This window comes from Hipposideros armiger, unplaced genomic scaffold, assembly GCF_001890085.2.
Source record: "Hipposideros armiger isolate ML-2016 unplaced genomic scaffold, ASM189008v1 scaffold_808, whole genome shotgun sequence".
NCBI lineage: Eukaryota > Metazoa > Chordata > Mammalia > Chiroptera > Hipposideridae > Hipposideros > Hipposideros armiger.
Window position 1 is genome coordinate 881883 of NW_017732158.1, and position 6162 is coordinate 888044.

The following is a 6162-nucleotide window of genomic DNA, read 5'->3' on the forward strand; positions in this document are numbered from 1 at the left end:
CACATTTCTTAGCCTGAATGGAGGCGTTGTGAAGCTGGGGATCCATGTTGCAATCCCTGCCTACTTCTCTGAAATCTCCCCTCACCGTTTTTCCACATGCTGTGTGTTCTTCACCACTCCCATGCTCCTTCCTTTCCTCTACACCAGTTCTCCTGATGCCTCCTCTGAAGCCTTTCCTATTCCTGTCCTATCTACCTTTTTATTCCTAGCTCTATTCCTAGGCAGAATTGAACAGAATTCCTTCTTATTTCTAACTTTCTTGTGATAATAATGACAATAACTGCATCAATGACTAATGTTCATTATACACTTCTTATGTACAAGGTAGAGTTCTAAGCATCCTTTACATATATTAGCACATATAGTGCTAACGACAATTCTATAAAGTACATATTATGCGTATCTCTGTTTTATAGATGTGTGAGCTGAGACACCATGAGGGCAAGTAACCTTTTGATCTGCCTTGTAGTTTTTTTCTTGAGAGCTGGACATGGTACACTGGGTAAAAGGAACAGCTGTACATAGGCTGTTAGTAAAGGTGTGGTGGTGAGGTGTGTATGTGGGGGTGAAGTGTTCTGTAGTCCTCTGATTAGGTGTCAGTGTTTTAGTGAGCCTGTGCCTCTGGGCAGTGCATTTCACAAGCGATTCTCAGGTTTCTTTCAACCCCCTCCTAAGGTGGGGCAAGATGGCTAAAGTGGGCTGGAGTTGAGTTCTCTTCCCATGGTTAGTTAGCATCTGATAATCTCCAAGGAGGTTAGGCTCTGGTTAACTGGTTTCCCTTTGAGGGCAGGCCTCATTAAGAAGAGTATTTATCCCCCCTTCTGCCTGAAGCCAGAGGGGATTCTTCTCCCATATTTACTGTTGGAACCTGGCCAAGCCCCTAGAGGTAAATATCGCAGTTCAGGTTCTCCTGCCTCAGCACAGGCATTGAATCTTGGTGTGGTTTCTGCTGTTGAGTCCCTGCTCTGCTAAACTCTGATGCCTGTATTTGCCTATCTGTTTCTCCAACCTCGGGGCCAGGCCGAGGTTTGTTCTGTGCCCTCCCCTCTATTATGGATCCAAGCAGAATTGTTGATTTTCAAGTCTGTTCAGCTTTTTACTTGTTAGGATGGAGTGATAATTTCTAAGCTTCTTACATGCGGAACTGGAAGCCACAGTACACCTTTTACTAAATTGTACTGCCTTCTGTTCTTTTTAGACAAAAAGAAAGACATTATTACTTGTCATTTTCTTTCTGCAGTCTTGGAAACAGGAAGCTGTTCTAGTATGATGGTATAATGGCTTTGGAAACTCTCAGGAGAAATGAGAATGATTCAATGACAAAATGTGTGTATCTGTCTGTTGAGAGGAGGATATATGATAGGAACAAGTGAAGCTAATGTCTAGAACAGACAAAAACAATTAGCACATTTATTTCAGATCAGCAATTATGTATTGAGTGTCAACTCTGTACTCACGACTCAGACACTGCTTACACTTCAATCATCAACTCCAATAGTTGGTTTGACATTAGGTCTCCTGTCTTTAGAAGCATTCATGCTTGCTGGCAGCTAGTGAAGTTTGAATTTTCAAGGATATGTTAAAAGTTCATTGAGCATTTCCAGTGCAGATGTAGCATGAGTCAGAATTGTCTTCTGGGTACCCCCAAGCCAGTCAAAGTGTTTTCAGCTAACAAACACAAGCCTTATTGAAAGGAATGGTAGTAGAGGGAGAAAACATGGATTCATGTCATGCATGTGTAGCCAAATAGCTAAATGGCCTGGGTCAACTCAATTACTACATGTCTTCATTTCTTCATTTGTTCCATGAGGAAGCCAAAGCAGTGCTCACAACTCTGGCTGAATCATCTGGGGGGCTTTGTAAAAATGACAACATGTAATTCCACTTGCGGAGATTAGGATGCATTGGTTTAGGTTGAGACCAGGTGTGAGTAGTTTGTATAGAATCCTATATAAATGTAATCTGAGCCACCAAGTAGATCATCAAATTGGTAAGATTCCATGGTAGTTATGGCACTATCCCCAGCTCACTATTAGGTCATTGATAACAAACCAACTTATTAAGCGTAGCTACAAAATATGGTGTTACAGTGAATGCAGCACTTTAACTCCAATAGTTTCCAAATGAAGGGCACATTTTCAAAGAATTAGTTAGTATATAATTAAACTATACTTGCCATGACCTTCATACTGAACTTGATATAATTGTTTTCTTTGACTCAAAAGGCACTTCAGATCTTACAGTGCCTCAAGGCTGCCATGATAAAGTGAGTTTTTGTTTTATGGGCTGTACATATGGAAAGTACATGTAGGAAACGGGCCTGAACTTGTACTTACTCAATGGCATGATCTAGAATGAAACTCTTTATTCCTTGTGTAAAGAATGTGGCTGGTTTGATCCTTTGGAGTCATGTGAGTCTATGTGTTTACAATGGATCCATGTACGAGGTGTGATTAAAAAAATACAGTGAATGTTTAAATTTTAAAAAATTATTATGGTAAAAGACACATTGCAATAAATCCCCTTCAAAATACTCCTCCTCTCTTTGAAAACACTTATCCCATAATTCTTGCCACTTTCTGAAGCAGCTCTGAAAGTCCTCTTTTGTGAGTGTCTTTAGTTGCGCTGTTGTGGCTGCCTTGATGTCCTGAATCGATTCCAAACATTTCCTCTCATGGTCATTTTGACTTGGGAAGAGCCAGAAGTCGCACGATGCCATATCTGACAAATAAGGTAGATGAGGATGCACTGTAATCTTTTTATTTGACAGACATTGCTGCACCAGAAGTGATGTGTGACATGGAGCGTTGTCATGATGGAGGATGAAACCATTCGCCCATTTTATGTTAATGCGTTGTTTGTGATCCATGATTTATGGCACACTTTAAAACACACCTTCTCTCAACCGTAGCTCACACTCACTGCACTGAACAAGTTGAAACTTGTCACACACTGTTACTGAGGTTCGATGCGCTGCTTCCTGTATTGAAGATCCCTGCCTTTCCATTGGATGGCACTCAGCAGCAGCCTTCACCATATGTTTTGATCACACCTCATATATAATTTGCCGTTCAAAAAAGACAAGTGGTTTACTGTTTGCATCCTAAAGGATGTGACTCCTGCACTGAGGATTTTTTAAAAAATTGCTTTTGATAAAATAGTTTTTAAGCACCTCTCTTGGTCTCTACCCAATTGGTTCGGTCTCATTTGAGATTACATATAATTAGCACCAGAGAAGCATGTTAATTGTTTTTCTTTCCTGTGCTAGAATTTAGTAAACTGTAGCTCATTTTGATAAGTGTTAGTTACTGACTCTACCATGTACTAGCAGCATGACCTTAAGTAGATTACTTACTCTGTGGACCTCAGTTTTATCACCTGTAAAATGCATACGATTAAAATAAATAATATATGATCACTACTACATGCAGAAAAAAAGAAATGATATATGAAAGAGTTCTAACACAGTGCTCATTAAACAGAAACTCTTACTTATTCATCTATCCATTGATCCATCCAAATACTAATAAAGTACCTACTATGTGTCTGACTTTGTTTTTCATACTGGGAGGACCACAAACAAGACAACAGGTTTCTAACCTTGTGGCCTTAATGAACTAAGGAATGGTCAAAGCTCAGCATAGGTGATGTAGTTGGTTTCCATTTTAAGTTTTTTATTAAGGGTTTTTGTAAATCACATTGTCACAAATATATCTAGAGTTAAAACTGTGGCTAAAAATCTGGAATAGTTATTGGGGTGTCATAGTGGCTTTGCATTTGAATTTCAAAAATGCCTTTTGTACTAGCTAAGTGCTTTGGCTTATTTGGAAATTTTCAAGAAATGATGCTTTCTAAACTAAACTGTTTGCTCCTCTGTCTTTTCAAATGAGTCACTTCACACATTAGTGTAGAACGTCAGATTTTGTTGTCGACTGTCATGTTTTCTACATACTCTATGTCCAGAGAATACAAATTATCCTCCACTATCTATCGGGGAGTTTCTTTCTTTGAAAAACTGTTAGTCTAGTCTGTATTATTATTATAACAACAGTAATTTCTAATGCTATTGAAGTGAGTGAGCTATCTGCATTTTTATTATAACTTCTTTCAAACAATGAGTTGCCAGTTGAGCTGTAGAAATGTACTCTGTTCAATCTTTGCATTGAAGAGATTTATTTGGCAGCTTTTCTTTTCTTTGTTCTCTTCTTTTTTCTTTCTCTTTCCTTGAAAGGTCTATAAAATTGTCTTCAAATGAAATGAATATAAAATAGGAAATTGCCCATTTAGGGTAGTTTCCTAGTGCAGGTGTAAGGCATAGTTTTTACTGAGTGTAACAACATATAGAACAATTCTGATCATGTCGTCGGACTGATAAACCTGTTGCATTTAAATCATTGTTAAAATGTGTGATCTTAAGGGCTTAGTAACTAAGGAGAACATACTTCATGCTGAAAGAGATTGTTCATATTAGAAACTTTTCTCAGAAAAGATGCAGATTATACTTTACCAGAGAGGGAGAGAGGACAAGAGAGACACAGCAAAAGTGAAATCATGCCATGCCATCTATGGTTTCTATAACAATAGAATGCTTTATATGTGTTTTCTTCTTAGAATAAAGCTTATGAAACAGGATTCTGTGTCCTCTATCATAGGGTTTTATTTGCTCCGTTGTCATTTATGAATACCCAAATGTTCCACAAGGAGAATTTTGTAAGCTAATTGGAACCAAAAGACAATTATAAGCAGTAGAGCTGTAATCACTGTGCCAAAAATATATATTTTTATCCACAATGAAAATTAAATAACCTAGAAAATAGCTGTGATACTTCACACTTAAAGATCATGCATCTACATGATCTTTATTCTAGGAAGTGAAAATGTTTTTACACATATTCTGATTAATTTACAGAAATCTCCATAAAGAGGGTAAATTAGAACTGTGGTTTTAAAGGGCCAAGTTTGTTATCCATCTATCGGATGGCATTTGCAGAATTAAAATCAGGCTTTCTTCCAGATTCCTGGTCTCCTGCTTTAATTCTGTATGTTAGACCATCCTACCTTTGTTTTAGTAGAGTCATTTATGATTTTTAATACCTAAGGAAAGGCAGTTTAGTACTGTTTTGGTAGAGTAATCAGAACATTGCTACAAAACATTGCTTTATGTAGAAGTTTTTGCTTTAATTTTTTTTTTTAAATTCTTTTCCTCAAAGAAAAGAACAGAGTCAGAAAATAAGTTGAGTTTGGGGAGATTCTCAAGAAGAGGGAAGCATTTCTACTCATACTGAGTGCAGAGGCCGAAAGCCTTGGGGAGGGGCAGGCTCTTGACTTGGCAACAAGGTATTAAATTCCCCATTATCTTAGCCCTCTAGACACAGGGGTCACTAGTGCAGCAAGTTGACCCTCGTCTTCGTTTACCTTGTCACTAAGGTTTCCTTCCGCATGACTGCTACATTTCGTGTTCAAACAAACAACAATCCAGGGGATTTTTTTTTTTTTTTTTTACAGATGCGTTTTCCTCATTTTAACCTGGAAAAAAAATGAGGGATTCAATTGCAGGGAATGTTTTCATAGGAGACATATTTTCTCAAACCTTAAGTCACTGACATATATTTTTACGTTCTCCCTGAAATTTCCCTTTTACCCCCATTCTCTTAGCTAAATCCTTCTCTACCATCAAGGCTCAGTTCTGGGGTCCCTTTCTCTGAACCATAAGGGCTCCTACATAACACTCATCATACTGCATCTTAATGGTCCATTCGCCCTTCTTCCTGCTTGGTTAGAGCACTCCAGAAACAGAAAAGCCATAGCTTTTATCTCTTTATCTATAGACTAAAATAGGCATTCAGTTTATCAGTTTATAATGAAAAACTGTTCAGAGCTGCTGTTTCCATAATATGTTATTTACAAGTTTTCAAATTCATTGTTTATTAACTCAGATTACACTTCATGATGTTATTTGAAAAACCATTAAAATGTTCATCTTGTCAGGCTTAAATTTATCTTTGTTCTCTCAGAATAGTCTTAAAGCTATTTAACCTTGTGTCCTCAAATTCCTCATCTATAAAATGGGGTTTTTTTTACACTTAAATGACCCACAAGAGTGTTATAAAAAAATCATAGGAAGTAAATTTGAAAGAAAATTGAAAAGGAGAAAAAGTATAT